This window comes from Bolinopsis microptera, chromosome 3, assembly GCF_026151205.1.
Source record: "Bolinopsis microptera isolate Bmic1 chromosome 3, MBARI_Bmic_1.0, whole genome shotgun sequence".
Classification (NCBI taxonomy): Eukaryota; Metazoa; Ctenophora; class Tentaculata; order Lobata; family Bolinopsidae; genus Bolinopsis; species Bolinopsis microptera.
This window is the reverse complement of record NC_087074.1, coordinates 7,508,917-7,531,999: the sequence shown is the minus strand read 5'-3', so window position 1 is coordinate 7,531,999 and position 23,083 is coordinate 7,508,917. Positions and strand designations below refer to the sequence as shown.

Sequence of the window (23,083 nt, the reverse complement as noted above, 5' to 3'; positions counted from 1 at the left end):
AATTCTCGTACTTTCAGTAATTGCTTGATGGTGAGGTAATTAAATATCATCACCCATATTTCTATTGGTATTTCTGTTTCTCGTTTCGTCTCTTCTTTGTGTAGTTGTTCCAAATTATCATCGTTAGAAGCGTCATGCTCGATGTTCAATTCCTCCAGTTCCTCGTGTATATCCGAAGCACTATTTGAGTCTATTGTATTCTTTGATTCACTTTCCCAGTCGCTGACATCTTGAACACTATCATTTACATTTTCGTAATGTAAATTTACAGCTTTCTTTACCTCTTTTTCTGGCACGTTTCCACAATTTATATTTTCGCAATTTAGGTTCCAGTTCAAGTTTAAATTTGATTCTTCTACTTCGTCTAGTCATAAGACTCTGTTTTTCACATCGTCCACTGAATACACCTTAGTTGTACTAGGCGCTCTTTGTCGCAGTCCTTCGCTATATTCACCACTGAAATTAGTTTCATCTACTCCAGATTCTTCATCTTTTCCGCTTTCTAAAAGTTCGTCTTTATTTTGTTCTTCTAATTCTATGTCCTTTTCTACTTTCCTTGTCCTGAACCGTTTTTTCCAATAGCTGTATAGAAGGAAGATTCCCACTATAATGCTAATCATTACTGTTAAAATTCCTATAAAATTCACAAGAGTTAGATCCTTCGTCAGATTTAGTCCGATTCTTTCAGATTTGATATGTTTAACAATTTCTTTTTGTTGAACTACATGAGCACTGAGCTGACTTAGATTCGTTCTTTTCAGCAATTCATTTTCAGATATCAAATATTCGTCCCATTTTTCGGGGTTCGTCAACTCTAGTTCTTTCGTAAACATTGGCTCTTTAATTGATCTAATGATGTAGTTGTCGGCAACTATTTGATAATATTTATCGTAGTTGAGAAATTTCACCGTACTTCCATTTGAAATATCCACGTATTCAGTAGGACTTTCTTGCGTCGATGCTTTCAAATGATGTATTGCTCTGACCATGACACCAGAACTAGTCTGAATATTGCGCATTTGACATTTTTCCAAATTCGTTTTACATATTCTTGGGTCGGCGTTTAAACACCTTGCTTTCTTTGCAGATTCTTCGTTTTCTTTATTCCCCAGACATAATTTTATCCCACTTCGGACCTCGCAATTATTTTCGTTTTCCAATTCGTAGAATTCGCCATCTTTTTGATACACGTGATTCGGTATATCCAGACGCATGCACTGAGTACCATTGACCAAACCTACTTGGTTCACTTGATATAGGATGTACATTTCATCACTTTTTATTTGAGGTATCGATATAATCACATGAAGATTGAAAAATTTTCCATCTTTCTTTACATCAGCTAGCCACATTCTGCCTAGACGATAGAATAAAGGGACGTTGTCAACATAAATTGCGTCCTCCATTCTTTTATGTTTCAGCAAATCCAGTATATTCACGGGACCTTTTAATTGGCCGTCTATCAAATCTTTCGAGAGAGTGTATATATACTCTTTCCAGTCTTGAAGCTGATTTCTTTTCAGGTTATACCGAATTATACTCATCATTTCACAGCTTAATTCTTCCAATGACTCCTGGGAATTTAATTCCAAAGTTTTGTACATTTTCAACATACCTTCATGAAATTCCGTTGCTGATTCAATATAGTCCGTCATTTCATTACGGAAATCCTGAAATTGGTCGTAGAACTCGTTAAGTTGAGTTGAAATTTTCGATTGTTCATAGAGACTGAACACTCCAGTAAGAATAGAACCGGCAAAAAATCCAAGGGCTGCTTGAACAAATCTTTTCTGTTTCCTGTTTTTCGTCAATTCAGTAAGTTTTTCTATTTTTGTCATTGTTTCATTGACAAAATTTTCATTTGATTTTTCAAACAGAATATTGATTCTGGACTGATATTGTCCACAGAATTTATTCTTATCTTCGACCATGCATCGCATGTCGAATTCGCTTGAACCTTTAGAATCCTGATGATACGTAGGGATGGTTTCTCTCAGAATGCAGATCACGACGTCAGATCTATATTCCACACCGAAAGCTTTACATTTCGGTATTTTGATACATTCTCTGAAACATCGTTCCGCCATTTGTCTAGAATCATTTTCGAGGTCTTTATCCACCGAATTCTCGATTTCCTTTATTACATTTTGGCGATCTCCGATTTTGTTGTGCACATGATTACATTTTACGTGGGTTAGCAGTCCCCAAATTACATTTTCGTCAATGTTGCATATGTTTTCGCATTCATTTACATTTTTCATTGGATTTCTTATCTTTATAAATGTTGATATCAGCACAGGGGTAATCTCCGGTGCGACGATTCCGATTCCTTGTAAGATGAGACCAGTCTTTTCCTGGTGGTAATTGATTTCTTCAATCATTCCTTTTGAAAGTGCTATGCAGCAACTGATAAAGAAGATAACTTGTTGATAATATCCTTTCTTCCGCATCCTTGCTATTTAAGTATTTAGATTAACCACCATTAACCGGTCATATTATAATATATTTTTATAACTGTAACTTTAGTTACAAAGATACAAGATTCTAAATTACTACGTGCCTAATTTGGTTTTTGTGTTTTATTAGAAAAGTATACAAAACAGGTCATGCTAAAGTAATTATTTTGGTTCCAGACAACAATCACGTTCAATTTGCCTTGGATCTAAAGAGTCTTTTGGCACATTTAAGCTCAGATTTGGCACAAATCGTGCACGCAAATAAATAAATAAATTAAGAACTAAATAAATAAATAAATAAATAAAATTTTCCGGGTGACGTCATTTAATCTAGTTCCCATTCCATTTGGCCGGCCTGCATTTAAAATATGGTTTGTTTCATGGCGTTTCATATCTCACATTATTTTAATCTTATATTTTCATAGCGCTTGCTTATCACTTATTTAAATATCATGCCATATTGTGCATTACTTGTTACTCATCTTGATCATATCTTTGCGCATACACTTCATTCATAATCTAGCTATCTTGTGCACTTTCATTTTATATGATTGCGCTTTATTATCTTTCATAACATAATCTTTGTCATACATAGTGCATTTACTTTAATATCATTGCATACAAATACTGTCATATTGCGCATATTTATTTCTTATTACATATCATATTGTGCACTTGTTATTCATTATCATTGTTTCATTGTCAATCATAATATAGTTATACTGTCCTAGTACTCATACTTCATATATATATATACTTTATTTATAATAGTTCCTTCAAATAATGTTCATCATACATAGTAGCCTTGTTACTACTTATCCTTATTTACTAACATAATTAAAATTCCAGCTAATTAATTCTTTATGTTGATGGAATATCTAAGGAGAATATCTAAATATACACATTTACTACAGTACATATAAAGGACAGTGTCAATCTAGGAATTAAACTTCCGTATCATCCTGACCATCCCGGTCAATTGGGCCCTCATTAACTGGGATCCGTCCTCTGGTGCGATCGACGCATTTACTTATAATTAATTCTACTATAATGTACCTCCAGATTAGATACCATACGGCGATGCTTTGTACGTTGCTAATAATAGCAAATATAATCGTAAACTTACTTTGTCCGAATATTCCAAATAATTCCCGCCAATTGGATTTTACATTTACACTGCCGGCAGTGCTTGGTCGTTCCACTGATTATTGAAATTCTGTCTCTGATTTTGTTGGCGATTGAAGTTTGATCTCTGATTGTACTGACGATCGAAATTTGGTCTTTGATAGTTTTGTCTATTAAAATTCGGCATCTGTCCATTCTGAATGGCGAACAGTTCTGTTTCTTCATCTTCGAATTTCACTTCTTTCTTTTCCACTTTAGGTTTGACACTTCGAAGTGCGTGTATAGCTTCTAAATCTAGCGCTTGACCATATGCCGTCGCGTAGTCGTTGGTCCCGTTTTTTATAATTTCAAAACAGATTTGTTCAGACGCTAATCCGTTGATGAAACAGTCGTATAAAATCTGCGATTTAATTGTTGATTTTTCTGTGCCGTAACAACGCTCCGCCATGTCGTTAAGACGAGTTACAAAATCCGTGATTGATTCAGTCGGTTCTTGCTTTGCTGAGAATAATTTTGTTCTCCATTCTGCTTTCGAATTTGATCCCTCTATTGTTCGTACCAATTTTTCACAACAACTTTCAAAATCCAGCCTCTGCATTCTGTCGAAATTCAATGTGTCGACTTTTGATTGACATGTTTGATCCAAATAGGTAATTAATACATCCACACTTCTGGTCTTCGACCTCCTGTTACATTTCAACTGCTTCTATTCAATCATAACTTTTAATTTTTATGCACCCTTACTTACTTATTTATTCTTACTTAATCATTATGTGTAACCAGGCGCAGTCTGAGCTGACCCCATTCCCGCAGTTTAAAGAACTGCCCATTGCTTCCCAAGGTTCACTTTTTAATCCCCTTGATCACAACAGCTACATTCGCTTACTAACTGGACGATCATAAAGACCAAGTCGCTTTTAGCTTATGTAGGCCCGACTGTACATTGAGCAGATCACGCAACCTTTTACATAAAAGGATGTTACGCATATGTGAACCTACCGGCAAGGGACCCAGTCTGTAGCGATGGATGACCAGTAAGTGGGATTGGCACTCCTAGGTTCCACCGACGGTCTTATCCATAGAGGACTTAGCTGTCACAACTATGAACTTTGACCGTTTTCTCTTGCCTTGCCTGTTCACTAGATCTTATCTTCCAAATTTTTATTTACTCCCTTTCTGGGTAATTTTCCACCTTTGTGGGGTTCAAAAAGATAAGATACTAGCTAGGTGTGGACTGTCGTCCACGTACCACCGTGTTCCACTTGCCTGGGGACGTATGTCCAGTCCTGGGGGTGACAAGCTCCAGGTACTGAACACCAGGTAGCCCGAAAACACGGCCGACTAGAGGGTACCAAGGCAGTGTGTTAATTCACACTTCGTTAGACACGGGAGCCTTCAGTTTCCTCTCCAGCACTATAGAAATGTTTAACGTGTCCCCGGATCCTCGCGGATCCACCTCCCCCTGTTAGAGACTGGGATTATAAGGAGCTCATCCCTCTTCCCAATCTCTTGTTTTCTGGGATTTTCGATGCAGTCGCAAAATGTTGAAAATTCTTTAGCCATCGTTTAAAGTTTCCCCCGTGACGAAAGATGTCGGGTTTTCTTAGCGGTATATCTGATTTTCTATTTCCGTCCCATTTCTCCAGAAGCTCCAATTTTCCAGTTTTCTGTCCGTCAAGATAGGCTTTATCCATTTCCTGTTCTTTAAGCTGAGTTCGTTTGTCCAATTCATGTTGCATTCTTCTATATTCATTATCTAGCTTCTGATTAGTCTCGAGCATATTATTATTTCGGTCCGATAAATCGTCTGCATATTTCTTCAAATCTTCGTTCTTCTTTGCAGTGTCTTTGACTGTATTTTTAAGTTTGTCGGCATATGTCTTCAGATCCTCATTTTTATCATTTATTTCATGTAGCTGCTTCTTCAAATTGTCTATTTCCTTCTTTGCATTGTCCAGTTCAGCCATTTTATTGAACTTGATGTTTCAATGATTGAAGTTTGATGTTTCAGTAATTGAAGCTTGATATGAAGAGATCGTCAATTCGAACCAGGAGGGCACCAGTTTTGGCTACTGCCGTTGTGGTTTATTTATATTTTATATTTTAGATTTTAGAGCTTTTAATCAGTCTCAATTTATGGTTACTTGAACACAATTGATAGAGTCGTATAATAAGCCTTCAAATATAATAATACTTCCATTAATTCATTAAATAGATACCTTCGGAGATAAGGTTCATATATTGAGAGTCTTTTTATATTTCCGATTTGAATTGAACTTGTAGCTTATTTGAGAGCTACGTCGAATTGTAACTTGTTGCTATCGCAACTAAAATTCAGATATAGTCGGGCAGTGTTGTTGCCGTTAGGACGCATCGAAACACGGCTTCTAGATCGCCGATGCGTGGCCTCGTTAATGCTCAATTGAAACTAATCAACACGGAACTATGTACCCTAGATCATTTGAAGGTCCGTATATTTTGAAAGTTTTTCCGGACTAATGACCAACACCCTGGATCATTTGAGTAGACCCGTTATCGGTGTTTTATATTTTGAAAGTTTCACTGGACTAATGACCAAAGTCACTGTAGATGTGCGGGGGTTTTACGGGTTAATTCAATTAACTGTTTCAATCCGTAAAATAAATTTGACTTGGAGGTATACTAAAACTTTGAGTTCTCAAGAGAAATGGATTCGACAAATTCAGCCAAATGAACGGAACTTTAGCAAAGAACCACCTATAATTAAAGAGTCTTGTTGGTCCGAGAGGCCAACAACTTTCTTATATGACCATTCCAGGTGCTAGAAACGGTTTTCCCTCGATTACTCATTGCATTTTAATCCTTTATTATGTATCAAATAACGGAGTAGTTCGCTGTTTATTAGTCTCATGATTGAAATACTGATATCTGGATATTATCCGGTTGGAAGAGACAAGGACAAGTGAAACAAGGAAGTTAGGAGTAAGGGCAAATTTTCGGCGTCAACGCCATCTTCAGGCTAAAATTGTTGTAAATGTTAGTATATAATAAATGCTTCTATACTAGTTAAAATGCTAAATTAAAATTACACACACTGAATACAGGTTACATCAAATGGTATTGTACATTACATTGAAAATAGTGATGTACACACGTTTTACACTCTGTCCAAGTACATAATATCTACTGAACAGCAGGGTCGTGTGCTATTTGTTTAAATTTGTCTTTGAATATGTTGTAAAAGAAATCCCTTAAGCTTCTCGCACTCTTCTTTGTTATTGATACTAGGTTTAAATAAATTAATGTAGTAAGCTTCTGTCACTTTACGTTTAATGGTGCTATATAAGTTAATCTCTAAAATATCGAAGGAAATATCTGGTTCTATGTTATCGTGAAACTCTGAATAATGAGCAGCCAACGCATTATCAGGATAGGTTAAAGGCCTGTTGACTGCTCTTCGATGCTCTGAAAATCTATCGTGTGCTGTTCTACTCGTTTCCCCTATATATAGCTCTTGACATAATTTACACGTAACTTTGTATATGACACATTTTGGTTTGCAGTCGTGATTTGTTGTGATGAGTGGACATATGATACAGTTTGGTATGGTGCAGTGTGGTTTGTCGTGTGGTCGTGATGAACATAAGATCTCTGAGAGTTTCTTACCTGGTGTGAATATGAATTTGACCGGTAAGTTGTGTGAGAGGGCAAATTGAGTGACTTCTTTGGAAAATGGCTCGTTGATGAATGGTAGAGTGCATGTTGCGTGGTCGGTATCTTGTATGTTTGATGATGAAGGGTTATGACGTGTTGTAGGTGAGAGAGGGTGAAGTCGTCCTGTTTTGTTTATACGTCGTGGGTCTTGGTAACCGTTGTTGACCAACAAGTTGTCTACTATCTTCATGGACTCTTCTTTATACTCTGGTGTTGATGAGCAAAAAGCAGCCGTTTTGTAGAAGTTCTTGATGGTTGCTACTTTAGTTCCCTCATTGTGGTGGCTGTTGGCGTGCAGTGTGATATTCTTTTTCTGCTTCTTTCTGTAGAATTTGTGGTGTAGTGTTCCCTGTTCGTCGATCTTTATCTGGGTGTCGAGGAATGGGGTGAAATCCTGACGGCTTTCCGGATAGTCAATTTCCCATTTGAGCAACTGGTCTGGGTCCTCGTTTGAGATGGACTCCACTATCCTCAGAGCTTCTTCTTTGGAGCTGGCTAGACTCCCGGCATCATCCACGTATCTCCGGTAGAATGAGACGTGTAAATCAGTGTAAATCGATCTTCTCTCGAACATATATACTCGTACTATCGCTCCTATTGGTGATGGTTGGCACCCCATGAAGAGACCAATTTTCTGGAGGTAGAGTCTTGAGTGATATGTAAAGTATGAGTTGGTGAAGACGAATTCAAGGATCTTGTGGATGTGCGTGAGTGTTAGACCCCAGGTGTCGAGGTCTTCCCAATGTTCTTCGGTGAGTGTAATGAGGTCTTGAATGCAGCCACTGATGTTGATGTTTGTGTACAGTGCTGTGACGTCAGCTGTGAAGAATGAGAGACCTGAGAGTTGTTGATGTGACATGTTTTGAAGCTCTTCTAGGTGAGTGTGTATATTGCTCAGGTGAGATGGAACATGATTAAGCAGAGGAGATAGAATAGATTTAACAATCCAAGCAAGCTTCTCAGAAGGGGAATTTATACAAGACACAATTGGACGTATTTTACAATTAGAATATATATGTCTTAGTTTCAGATGTAGATATTATTTCTAATTGTAAAATACGTCCAATTGTGTCTTGTATAAATTCCCCTTCTGAGAAGCTTGCTTGGATTGTTAAATCTATTCTATCTCCTCTGCTTAATCATGTTCCATCTCACCTGAGCAATATACACACTCACCTAGAAGAGCTTCAAAACATGTCACATCAACAACTCTCAGGTCTCTCATTCTTCACAGCTGACGTCACAGCACTGTACACAAACATCAACATCAGTGGCTGCATTCAAGACCTCATTACACTCACCGAAGAACATTGGGAAGACCTCGACACCTGGGGTCTAACACTCACGCACATCCACAAGATCCTTGAATTCGTCTTCACCAACTCATACTTTACATATCACTCAAGACTCTACCTCCAGAAAATTGGTCTCTTCATGGGGTGCCAACCATCACCAATAGGAGCGATAGTACGAGTATATATGTTCGAGAGAAGATCGATTTACACTGATTTACACGTCTCATTCTACCGGAGATACGTGGATGATGCCGGGAGTCTAGCCAGCTCCAAAGAAGAAGCTCTGAGGATAGTGGAGTCCATCTCAAACGAGGACCCAGACCAGGTAATCTGGTTATTGAAAAGATCAGCCCAAACCTGATATCAGCTTTAGAATCATCGAACCTCAGAGAGAGCCCCAGCAGTCCAATGAGCCCTCTGTACAAGTCCTTTCCTCCATTCTCCCGTGCTGAAGAGTCTGCTGAAGAACTTGAAATCCAGGATAAACCTACAGTAAAACAACGGGCTTCAAAGAGTGATTGTCCTTGCCGATCAACATCAGATGGTAAGGAATGGAAGTTCAAGTGTACCAGATGTTTTCAGCACTGGCATGCTTCCTGTTGCAATCTCAAGGGTGCTAACAACATTCAGTACGATACACCTCTTGAAGCTTCTCTGAATATTATTCTCTCAGAATGGCTATGTCCATGGTGTTTCGATACATCATTCCCCAGACCAGGCTCCAGCATGTCAGCCAAGATGGACAACAACCTAAAGAGCTCTGTAGACTACAGCCAGAACATACAGGCTATATCAGATGCTATTTCTAATGCTGTTGGTAACAGTATGCCTACTGTGGAGATTGTATCCCTGGAGACAAGACTGAAGAAGCTGAGTCAAGAGATTCATGAATTTCAGCAGTCCAGAAGTCCATCTGAAGCACCACCTGCTACAAAAATCCCCCTCCCTAAATGCACAGAACCTCCAGTGTGTGATTACCTGGTCGATGTGCTAAGTGCTGAGATCCTCAAAGAAGTTACAGAGTTTCTCCTGGAGAGCCAAGCTAGTAATAAGTTCATCCCGAAGAATGGAAGACAGGTCCTCAAGTTTGGGGAAGACTACTCTTATACTGGTGATTCAGACCCACCCCTATCCCCCACAATCCCAGCACCCCTTGCCTCAGCCATAGACGCAGTTACATCAAAGTGCAGACTGACCCATAAGCCCAACTCCATCCTAATAAACTACTACCCTCCCTCAGTTGATACCACCACTAGTAGCAAGCTCCCTTTTCACTCTGACGATGAGTCTGAGATTATTGCTAACTCAGAAATTGCTACTATCAGCATAGGCGACGTCAGGAAGGTGTGCTTTAAGTGCATCCATGAGACCGGAAACGAAGCCTCAACTGAGTATGTTCATAGTGTGAGTCCAGAATCTAACTCAGTGTATGTGATGACACGATCGTCACAAGCCTGGTATCGTCACGGTATTGATGAAACAGGTCCTGCTGAAACTCAGTCTTCTGTGCAGACAGGAAGGTTCTCCATCACACTGAGAACTGTGAGCAAACAGTTTAGCCGGAGCTGCATCATCATGGGCGACTCTAACACCAAGCCCATCAAGTTCGGTGTCGGTACTGGAACCCTTGGACAGTCCTTCCCAGGTGAACGTGTTAAAGCCAACAAGGTCAGTGCAATAGACCCTAAGCTCTGCATTGGTTATAGCAACGTCATCTTAGTTTGTGGGACCAACGATCTACGAGTTGAAAATGTGCAGTCACCTGGTGATATACACCAGCTGGTAGACATTCTCCACCTGAAAATCCAGCAGATCCAGAAACTGTGCCCTAAGGCGAAGTTGTTTGTCACAGCAGTTTTACCGTCTAGACTCCCTAAGATGAATAAAAACATTATGGCATTCAACAGCTTGGTTGATGAAATGTTGTACTCTAGCTTTAACCAGAATGTATGGCACCTTGGTGTTGGCCACTTTTTAGACGGTAAAGGGTTGCTTGCTATGAAACTCACGAGAAATGGTGATGAAAACCATCTCGGAGAGCTTGGTATTGCTAAATTTGTGAGATGTCTGAAACAGTGGGTGTATGTGAGGGAGAGACAGGAGAGAGTAAGACAAAGGAAGGCCACCCGACCAGTGGGAGTTTATCCCACTTAGTTTATCATGATTATGAAACTTATTAAAGATGTGTGCGACCCCTGTAGTAAATACATTAATATTGGCCAGCCACTCTTAGAATGTGGAAATTGCAGCAAAGTTGTTCATACTAAGTGCTTCAGATCCGCGAAATTTACAAGCAAAAACGGTCTATGGATGTGTAGTGATTGCTGTAGTACAATAGAAGATAGGTATTGCCCATTTCCAAGCAGCCAAAGATATGATGATTCAGATAAATTCTATGATACAAACAACCAGGAAGATGTCACCATAGCTAAATTCTCTTCAATACTTGAAGACTGTAAGCGTTACACAAAACAAGAACTAGCAAACTCAATCAGCAAACTTTTTCCTGAGAAAAATAAAAATTCTGCTTATCTGCCCGCTCTGTTTTGCAATATAGATGGGTTTGCTAGTAATTTTGACAGCTTTTTAATAGAACATAAGACCCTCCCGTGTAATTTTGATGTCATTGGATTGGCTGAGACCAACATCGATCCAAGCCAACAAGGCTTATACCAAATCCCCTCCTATACAACATTTTGTCAAGTACCATTCCCTGATAAGAAAAAAGGAACAGGAGTATCCTTATATGTCTCTGATCGCCTGAATGCTGTAGTAATCGAAAATCTATCTCACTGTACAAAAGATATTGAGTGCTTATTTGTTGAAATTACTCTTAGCTTGGGTGATAAACTGACATATGGGGTTGCTTATCGTCCTCCAAATGGCTGTAGTGAGACCTTTTGTCAAACTCTTGAGGATATATCTAAGCAGTTGGCTGGTAAAAAGTTCCATATTCTTGGCGATTTTAACTCTAACCTCCTCAATGTACAAACCTCCAGCCAGTTATTTGAGGACACGTTACTTCGTAACAATATGTATCCTACTATATCACTTGCTACCCACTTCCGTCCTAACTGTAAAAACTCATGTATTGACAATATCCTCACATCAGAGATAGATCATGTACTTCTCTCCGGTGTATTGAATGATAGGATTGGTGACCATGCCTTTATATTCACCTTCACGTCAATTCCTACCGAAAACAGTACTGAAAAACTTAAACATGTTCGCTACTATGATTATTCAAGTTCCAAACTCACTAATTTTGTTAATGAACTCGAGGTGAAGGTGAATGACTTAACTCCCTCGGTAAACTTCAATGAGTTCTTGGACTGCTTCAATGAAACACTTGATAAACACTGTAAGCTTGATGTACCAAAAGTTACCAAAAGGACTCCCAAACTCAACCCGTGGATTACCGATGGAATCATTGTCTCAGTTGAAAGAAAACATGAACTCTGTAGAGACTGGTCAAGCACTGTAACAAATAGAAACCCAGAGGGTAATGTACTGCTCTATAAAGTCTTCAGTGACTACCGAAGAATGCTTAAAAGTATTATCAAGGTCGCCAAACGATCGTACTACTGCAATGAAATCCATAAAAATATAGAAAACAGCAAAAAAACGTGGCAGATAATCAATGAGCTCAGGGGCAAGAAAAAGAAGCAAACTAAGCCTCCCTTTATCATAAACAACGAACGAATCATGAATCGTAGAGTCATAGCCAATGGATTCAACTCTTACTTTGTTTCTATTGCCCCTAAGCTCAATGAAACACTTAGTAGCAGTGAGGCCTCTGGCTTACCAATTCTCCCTATAAAAACATTCTATGATTTCCTTGGAAAGACTAATGAAAAATCGATTATGTTAGAAGACTGTACACCTTATGAGATAACGGAAATAATAAAAGGATTTGAAAATGGAAAAGCAAGTGATATTCCTGTTAGTGTAATCAAAAGATCATCTCACGTAATTACACCGATCCTTAGTCGATACATCAACATCTTAATGTCTAATGGCACGTTCCCCGACGTTTTAAAGACTGGTAGAATTTAACTCCTGTATTTAAGAAGGGAAACCCTGAAGAGATAGAAAACTACCGCCCAATCTCTACTCTCTCTATATTTGGTAAAATCTTTGAAAAGATCATTTACTCAAGAATATATTCGTTTGCTAGCTCACAGGGTATAATATCTAAAACACAATTTGGCTTCAGGCAGTCACACTCTACTTCACATGCAGTTAATCACTCAGTAAACCTTATAACTGAATCTCTAAAACTTAAGCATCATGTCTTAGGCATATTCATAGACCTTAGCAAAGCTTTTGATACAATAGATCATGGTACATTACTTGTCAAATTACAGGGCTATGGGATACGTGGGGTGGCAAATGATCTTATAAAAAGTTACTTAACAAATAGATCACAATATACTGAAGTTGTTGGTGAGAAATCTGACGCCTTGAAAATACAGTTTGGAGTCCCTCAGGGTTCGATTCTTGGACCTCTCTTATTTCTCCTATATATTAATGATATCGCCAACAGCTCCAGTTTGGGATCATTTGTCACCTTCGCTGATGACACCAATATATTTGTGACTGGGAAATCTAAAAAGGAGGCATATATGCGTGGTAATTCTCTTTTAGCTAGTTTATATTCTTACATGCGAGCAAACAAACTCCATGTCAACTTGTCTAAATGCTGTTTCATTCACTTTAAACCAGCATCGTCCTCCCAGACTGACAATAATTCTGAATATACTCTAACCATTGATAACTTTCCAATAAAACAAGTTGCATCTGCTAAGTTTCTGGGAGTCGTCATCGATGAAAAGCTAACCTGGGAAGAACATATAAAATCACTTAGGCGTTCTCTCAGCCATGCAACATCAACTCTCTGCCGCCTACGCTGCTCCCTCCCAGATTTCTTACACCGCCAGTTGTATTACACTCTATTTGAATCACACCTCTCCTATTGTAGTAAAACAAAGTATTTTAGTAAAACAAAGTATTTTATTTATTAGCAGTGCAATCAATTCATATGATATAATTATAAGAATATAATAGTATGTCACACCTATTTAACTGTTACGTTCGAGTAGTCGTGCCATGGCTAAATTTAACTAGGACCAGTGGTGTCGATTAACATTTTAAAAGGTGATTCTAAGTGACACAAATGGAAAATTTTAAGAAAAGACGGATCAAAACACAGATCCAAGGACAAGGAGACCCCACTGCAGGACCATACATGCTATTGGCTTGTGCATGGCCCAAAAGGTTCCAGCTGTCCAGGAAACTGTACGTAGCTGGTCAACTAGTTTTGAATTCAGACTAGGCTTGATGAGTTCTGGGGTTTCTAGAGTAAGATTTGATGGTGCCAGGTTTGTTCAGGCGGACATGGAAATTATGCGAGGAATATATAGGTATATAAAAATCATATCAATATAAAAATAGATCCAAAAATAGATCCAAAGATTCACACGGCAGTCAGGGAACTTCCAGACAGGATGCTTTTGAAACAGGTATAATTAGCGCTTTTGTAATTAGTTGTATGCAAGGGATGGGATGCTGATTGACTAAGCTGGTTCAATGCCCCAGCTATTTAGGGGGAGCCACTCAATTTCACGCCCAGGTGCTGTCAATTGCTGGGTTTCAAGTAAGAGCTTTTTGATACGGCTCTTGATAATTGAGATGGGGGAGGAAAGGTCGGAAAATTTACTAGAGCCAGGGACCATGACATTGTTTTCATTAGGAGTGCATTTGTCGAATATTTTATCAACCAAACTGTTCCATATAGTCGTACCTTTGAAGACAAAATTGTGTTTAGAAATTTCAAGTTTGTGTCGGGGGACCCGCATAGTTTGGCTACATGCTCTGGAACTTGTTTGGAATAAACTTGTCAGAGAGATAGGTTGATGCAGTTTCAAGATTTTAAACAGTTCAGTGGATATATGTTGGGTGTACAGGTTGTGGATTGACATGATTTTCTCGGTATTGAATATTGGCTTAGTGTTTTCCAAAGCAAAGCTCCTTTTTGCGATGTGTTCACTGTATGGTCTTGCACGTGCACATGTTTCATAATACTCTGCCCGGTCAAAGCTTGGTTTGCTTCCAAATAGAAGGCGTACACATCTTTTTTGGATGGAGAACAGTTTAGATAGTCTATAAGGTGTGACACCACCCCAGCTACTGATACAGTAGCTCATATGAGACTTGAATAAGGAGTCATACAGCTTATGGTACTCTGTTTCTGGAATAAACTTCATAATACGTTTAATTATAGCTATACTTGTAGTTAGTTTACTTTTTATGTTATCTAGTTGGGGTTCCCAGGATAGTTCATGGTCTATGATAACACCAAGGAATCTCACTTTATCTACTCGTGTAAGCGTGTTGCCTGATAACGTGAGTGAGTTCTCAGAGCCATATTCACGAGCACGTGCACAGGACGAGTACCGGCCAGGTCTGAATAACATGTAGACCGATTTGCTTTGGTTAATGTGCAGCAAGTTAGATTCCATATAGTCATTTACAGATTCAAGTACTTTATTAGCATTCAAATAGGCTTCTTGTTCAGTTTTTCCAGCAACAAATATGTTCGTGTCATCTGCAAACAGTATGAAGTGTCCAAGTTTGCTAGAGTTGGTAATGTCATTAATGTAGAGTAAGAAGAGGAGAGGGCCTAGAACTGATCCCTGTGGTACCCCATATTCAATTTTGCAGTGATCAGAGTGTGTATTTTGGAAATCAACATACTGCTGTCGGTTACACAAATAGCTTTCAATTAGGTCAAGACAGGGCCCTCTTATGCCATAGTGTTCAAGTTTGACAAGTAATTTTCTGTGGTCGATTGTGTCAAACGCTTTGCTTAAGTCAATGAATATGCCAATTACATGATTCTTACTTTCTAGGTTTTTAAGAATGTGGTCAATGGAGTAATTGATGGCATGTGCCGTTGAGTGGTTGGATCTGAATCCAAACTGTTTATCGTATATGACCATATGTGAAGTAAAGAAGCTATATAGTCGGCAGTAAATTACTTTTTCAAATATCTTACCAAAGATAGGTAGAATGGATATAGGCCTGTAGTTATCAAACAGCTGTGGGTCTCCTTTCTTAAATACGGGGGTGACCTTACCTATTTTTAGAATATTTGGAAATAGACCCAGCTTCATGAATGAGTTTAGGAAACCAGCTAGGTGTTTAGAGATTGTAGTGCAACATTTCTTAAGAACAGCTATTGATATGTCACTAGCCTTGTCACCCTGGAAGGTTTTAACAATTTTTTCGATTTCCTCAGAATCACAGGGGTTTAAGAACATACTGTTGGTAACTCTTTTGTTAAAGTAGTTCTTATAATTAAGGGGCCTCTGGCAAGCTGTGTCACGACTTATTGGTTTTTGTATCACGGTTTGGGGTGGGGCAGCCAAAACTCGTATAAGTTCTGTATTCAAAGCACAAAAATATTGTCTCAGGGTACTGTTTGGCGACAGGGAGGCATACCTAGATAAATTTAAGACCTGTGCTCGTGCTCGACCGTTTGGCAACCAAAATCTGAACAAAAAATTTTTCTTGAAAGAGCACACGAAACCTTTGTTCAAGGAACACGGAATACTTGCCGTCCAAAACCTGTACACTTACCATTGTTTCCTTGAGCTCTATAAAATCATGAAATTCCGTGCTCCGATTTCCCTCCATGAAAATTTCACCTGCTCAAGTAGGAAACCCACCCTTATACTAAGCCAAGCAGACCCCCCTGACAACTTCAATAGCAGAACGACTCGTATTTGGAACGTAATTGTGCCTAAGCTTGGTATACGTGACTACTGTCTAAGTGTGGCCTGCCTGAAGTCTAGGATGAAGCAATCACTGCTCGTCAACCAGCATAACCATGCTGATCTTGATTGGACAAACAAAGATTTCGAATGCTCTAATCTAAATTTTGACATTAAGTCTACCCTAGGGTCCACACATCCAAAATGATTATCTTGAAATTGAAAATTAGCTGGGTGTGCATTTTCCTTTGTCTTACTAACGTGTGTGAGCGCAGTGTAGTGAGAAAGTGTTTTTAACAGATTTATTATTAGACTTAGGATTATGATTTTTAATATATTACATTGATATAAGATTTATTTTTGATAGGTACTTAATAAAGTTGATGAATTTCCCTCCCTATTAAAATTTTAAACCCATTTAGTGAAAATTGATAAACGAAGATCTAGATATTGATACATATTATAACCAACATTGCTTATATTCTGCCTTGTAAACAAAGAGCAAATCTTCTTAATGCCTTCTTCCTGTCCTAAAACTAAAACTTCATCCTATTAAAGTAAAGGCCAGTTGTTACCACAAGCTATTATACCGTCCCTCTCAAAAACATGCCTCAGCCTCCATCAAAAACAATTTTAGTTTTCAGTCCTTCTAGTTTCCAATAATCTACCGAGCTAGTGTTCTGGTGTGCACAAAAGCCCCTAAGCCCGTGCATTCCTTGCCCCCGCTAGCTGCCAGTCCTTGACAAACTTCCAATAGCAAAGATCAGCTAGTCATTTACAAATTGAGCACTATACAATTTTAATTGTTTTAAATATTTGACTTTGTAAAATGAGCTAAAACATTGATTTATTAGTTTCATTGATTTATTAGTTTCATTGAGTTGCTCAAATGGGAAATTGACTATCCGGAAAGCCGTCAGGATTTCACCCCATTCCTCGACACCCAGATAAAGATCGACGAACAGGGAACACTACACCACAAATTCTACAGAAAGAAGCAGAAAAAGAATATCACACTGCACGCCAACAGCCACCACAATGAGGGAACTAAAGTAGCAACCATCAAGAACTTCTACAAAACGGCTGCTTTTTGCTCATCAACACCAGAGTATAAAGAAGAGTCCATGAAGATAGAAGACAACTTGTTGGTCAACAACGGTTACCAAGACCCACGACGTATAAACAAAACAGGACGACTTCACCCTCTCTCACCTACAACACGTCATAACCCTTCATCATCAAACATACAAGATACCGACCACGCAACATGCACTCTACCATTCATCAACGAGCCATTTTCCAAAGAAGTCACTCAATTTGCCCTCTCACACAACTTACCGGTCAAATTCATATTCACACCAGGTAAGAAACTCTCAGAGATCTTATGTTCATCACGACCACACGACAAACCACACTGCACCATACCAAACTGTATCATATGTCCACTCATCACAACAAATCACGACTGCAAACCAAAATGTGTCATATACAAAGTTACGTGTAAATTATGGTAAGAGCTATATATAGGGGAAACGAGTAGAACAGCACACGATAGATTTTCAGAGCATCGAAGAGCAGTCAACAGGCCTTTAACCTATCCTGATAATGCGTTGGCTGCTCATTATTCAGAGTTTCACGATAACATAGAACCAGATATTTCCTTCGATATTTTAGAGATTAACTTATATAGCACCATTAAACGTAAAGTGACAGAAGCTTACTACATTAATTTATTTAAACCTAGTATCAATAACAAAGAAGAGTGCGAGAAGCTTAAGGGATTTCTTTTACAACATATTCAAAGACAAATTTAAACAAATAGCACACGACCCTGCTGTTCAGTAGATATTATGTACTTGGACAGAGTGTAAAACGTGTGTACATCACTATTTTCAATGTAATGTACAATACCATTTGATGTAACCTGTATTCAGTGTGTGTAATTTTAATTTAGCATTTTAACTAGTATAGAAGCATTTATTATATACTAACATTTATAACAATTTTAGCCTGAAGATGGCGTTGACGCCGAAAATTTGCCCTTACTCCTAACTTCCTTGTTTCACTTGTCCTTGTCTCTTCCAACCGGATAATATCCAGATATCAGTACTTTATTATGTAATTCAAAGTATAAATTAAGTAAGCACTCTCAGTTTGATCTCATTGTCGTTTTCGAGTAAATGAGGAAATTTGATCCCTAACTTTTATAGCTCACCACAAAACTGTTATAGCAATTAAAGGTACATCAAACTTGTTTAAACCTTGATAATAATTGCTAGATCGGATCACCTCATTACACCTTGTAACACAAAGAGTGGGGGCGAGTACTCATTGACATTATTAAACAAAATTTCCCTTACCTGGGGACTTCAGGCAGAATGACAGGCCCTATAAACTTCCCAAGAAGTAGCTCCTGCCGCTGATGCTCCTATTATATAGTTTTCAGGAAAATTAATGGTTGACTTCAACTTACTCGACTTAGGGCGACTTCAATGTCTGAGCTGATATGATCTTTCTTCAAATTTGTCCATCCAGCATGGGCCTTTATATCTTGCTGTCCTCAAGCCCTATTTCCCTCCACAGAAAGTCAACATATTATGTGAGCAGTGGCGTAACGAAAGGCCCTGCTGACCCCGCTGTGCAGGGGGGCGCCGTCTTATATATTAGGGGGGCGCCAAATCGTCGTTTGAATGTGGGACAATTTCGAAAACTTAGCTAAAGTACTAGCAAAACTGCGCGTTTTTCTCTAGATACACACTTTTTTAGAGATTTTACCGGCGTATTCTCTAAAATCACCTAATTTGTTCAATTTTAGGGAGGGGCACCAAAAGGGGAGGGGGCGCCAACAGGGGGGCGCTTTTTTCGGCAGGGGGGCGCCAACAGGCAACGTTACGCCACTGTATGTGAGGTGTGGTCTTGCCTACGCCGATGTCCGTAAAGCGTTCTCAGAGGATAAGCTGATGGGCCAGTTCGTCTTGTCTGGCAAGATGACCAGCCTCATCTTCTGCTCAGCTATCTTAGCAGCCTGGCAAAGAATGTAAACAATATAATTTTTTATTTTTGGAACGTTTCAAATGAAGTATTAGGGAGAATTGAAGGACCTAGCTATGTTAGTAATAAAGAGAAGCATAACGATTATCCTTGTTTCCATTTATAAATCTATTCCACTGGGAAGTATTTTTTTTTTTTTTTTTTTTTTTTTTTCTTTGGTGCAACACTTACTGACTTGACTCTTGCGAGCAAGCGACCCATGAGAACGATGGGTCCTACTGAAGCCCAGCTGATTTGCATCGAGTCCACTATTCCAGGACGAATCTGCTGGTACCATTGCTGAGCAATGGCAGTTGGGTCGGGGGCGCCCCTCCTAAGAATGACTGCTGTAGATCCCGGGGATTGCATACTTATATTTGATATGCGTTTATACTCACTCCTTGCTAAGCCATTAATCTTACACACAACCACAAGTCGATGCCGAGGAGTTAATGTTTTGGTGTATTTAGTGTAACTGGTATATATTGGTGACGTGCACAAGGCTTAGTAAGGTATTTGCTCGTCTTATCGGATGTAACGGCAATGTGTACACGTTATTATATTCCCAAAATCTGAATATTTGAATTCATTCCCAAATCTGAATATTTGAAACTATACAATGCTCTTTTTATGTCACATCTTAGCTATTGTATAAGTTGCTGGGGTGGATCCCTAAACATAAGCTGAATAAAATCTTTGCAATTCAAAAACGATGTATAAGACTGCTATTTGGTAACATTCCCAATTTTGATCATAAAGAATACTACTTAACCTGTGCACGTTCAAGAACTTATAACGAACATATGGCTAGCAAGAACTACTGTCTTGAACACACTAAACCGCTATTCACTGAGCAGAAAATTATGAACCTGGAGAATCTGCACATGTACCATACATTTATGGAGCTATTCAAAATTCTTAAATTTGATGTCCCCCAGTCGATTAAAGATCTTTTCAAGTTCTGTCCTAGAAATGAAAAACTTCGTCTGATTGTCCCATTACTGAGGTTAGATATCTCCCAACAGAACTTTTTGTACACCTCTACGAAAATATGGAATGATCTCATCCCCTATGTATTCGAAATATGTGATGCTAATGTAGATGGGATAATAATCCCGGGTTCTTCCAAAAATTCAGACTTATCAGCCTCGTCAGGTATTATTAAATCGGCAAGTTTCCATAAACGATATTTTATGATCGGCGCCGATAATCGCTTATTGAGCGCTTTTTCGGCGCTTTTTAAAAAAAAAATCGTTTACAATCGCTTTTTTTACGATTATAAACGGTTTTAAAAAATCCCTTATAATCGACTATAATTGATGTCATAATTCAAAAAAGCGCTTTTTTGAATTTAAAAGCGCTTATAAGCGCTTATAAGCGCTTTTAAATTCAAAAAAGCGCTTTTTTTATATTTGTATAATAGGTCACTCTCAAATCCTAAAGATAAGCAGTGGCCTTCGGCACTTGAAACCTCTTCAAACCTCCCCTGATTTATTTATTATTGATATTGTTTGATTGTGCCGTAAAAATAGATATTTGTTTTATTAAAAATATTTGTTTTATTATATATTGTGTGTATTGTGTGTTTGTTGCAATTGGGGTACGTTAATTGGAAGCGTCGTCACGCTTTCTACTCACATACAACCGCCTCCGAGAGAATTATTCTCAGAACTAAGTGTAGTTTTCGATTTGTTGTAATTGGTGTGGTTTACTCTGCTGTTTCCACACAGCAGGGGGGCTGGGATTAATGATGCAGTGCTGGGGCCCGAAGCAGCGATCTATCGATTGCTGGCCGCGCTGCCCGACACTACACCACCAAGCCCAAGGCTAGTGGCAGAGTCGGGAATCGAACCTGGCACCTCAAGCAATGCCAGGCGGATTTACCAACTTAGCCACCAGCGCCCCCACTGGGAAGTATGAATAGGGTTATGTTTTGGGATGCTTTTTGAATTTATTTGAATTTTTTAAATAAAGTTGTAGTCGATAATTTATTAATTTTGGTGGTAAGATATTTATATTTTTCCATAATATAGTGATTTGATACTTTGTAGACATGTGTGATGATGTTATGTCATAATTTTTACTTTACTTTACTTTCTTACAGAAACATAAGATAACAGCATTCTGTTTTTAAAACGACTGTTTTCGATATGAATTCATGTTATGATATGAATTCAATCTATGTGATAAAATAGGCCAATTCATTATATAACTCCACTTTTGACCTATTTGAGTGCCACTTATTTTTTTTCATAATCGCACCGTTTTTTTTTCTTCTTCAGGGAGTGCGATTACAAAACTGATTGCACTGTTTTGAGAGAAATCAAAACATATTAAGTGCAATTACAATACTAATTGCACTGATTTTCTGAAAGATACTTTAATATCGTGTTCCGCAATTTCCTGCCCATACGTTAACATAAGTTTACATTATATTAATTGCACTAGCATCAGTGGCGTAACGAAGGGCCCCGCTGACCCCGCTGTGCAGGGGGGCGCCGTCTTAGGGGGGCGCCAAATCGTTGTTTGAATGTGGGACAATTTCGAAAACTTAACTAAAGTTCTAGCAAAACTGCGCGTTTTGCTCTAGATACACACTTTTTTAGAGATTTTTACCGGCGTATCCTCTAACATCACCTAATTTGTTCAATTTTAGGGAGGGGCACCAAAAGGGGAGGGGGCGCCAACAGGGGGGCGCCTTTTCGGCAGGGGGGCGCCAACAGGCAACGTTACGCCACTGACTAGCATAATATTATGTTAATAATAAAGCTCAATAGTGCAGTGTAAATAAAGAGCCACACGGTGAGGCTACGAGGGCGGGCTGACGGTTATCCGTTGAAATGTTAGGTTCGCGTGACCACAGCGATTCACAATAGAAGAACGAATCATCTTGACAGATGCAAGTGACGTGCCAACGTATTCACTGCTCTGACTCTCTGAGACCCTATTAGCTATGAGGCTTAGGCAGTGGCGTAACTTAGGGCCCCGCAGACCCCGCTGTGCGGGGGGGGGCGCCGTATAAGGGGGGCGCAATTTTCCTGAATTTTAGGCCCTTTCACTGAAAAATCGTCTTGTTTGTGTATTTCCCTGTCCAATTTAGCGTTCGGTCGACGTGAAAAAAATATTTGGGGTTCCCTTTTTTGCTTCAGGGGGGCGCAAAAAGCCTTAGGGGGGGGGGGGGGGGGGGGGGGGGGGCGAGAAAAAAAGTACCAGACTTTTTTTTTTAATTTTTTTTTTTTTTTAGGGACACAAAAAATTTTAGAGGGGCGCTTTTCTTCACTGAGCGGGGGGGGGGGGGGGGGCGCCAACAGGCAAAGTTACGCCACTGGGCTTAGACCGCTTTTTTGCTTTTGTTACGGGGCCGCTATGGCAGCTGATTGTTTGTTGCCATGTTGTGGTGCATGGAAATATCGTCCCAATAATCAAATCGACCTGATAATGGACAACTGAGCGTTTCACAGCAATTGATGAGAGCTAATACATACTAATATTAGTTCTGTATTTTTAAGATAAGACAATGCCGTAATACTTATACAAAATATTAACATAAAGCATATTTGATCTGTAATCTGTATCTTGAAGTTAAAGTTGTCTATGTCAAAGACATAAATATAATTATAGGTTGTGACTATGATACTATAATTGGTGTCAAGAATATTAATACTGTTTTAGGGGTGTAAATCATAAGTTTTGAAACTTGTGACTTGAC

General features: G+C 38.9%; 1 protein-coding gene across 1 annotated transcript in view; it reads left to right on the top strand.

Moving 5' to 3' along the window:
* Positions 1 to 23,083, top strand: part of LOC134812254 (muscle-specific protein 20-like) — a 70,873-nt gene that overhangs the window by 35,564 nt on the left and 12,226 nt on the right. The gene's annotated exons all lie outside the window — the stretch shown is intronic.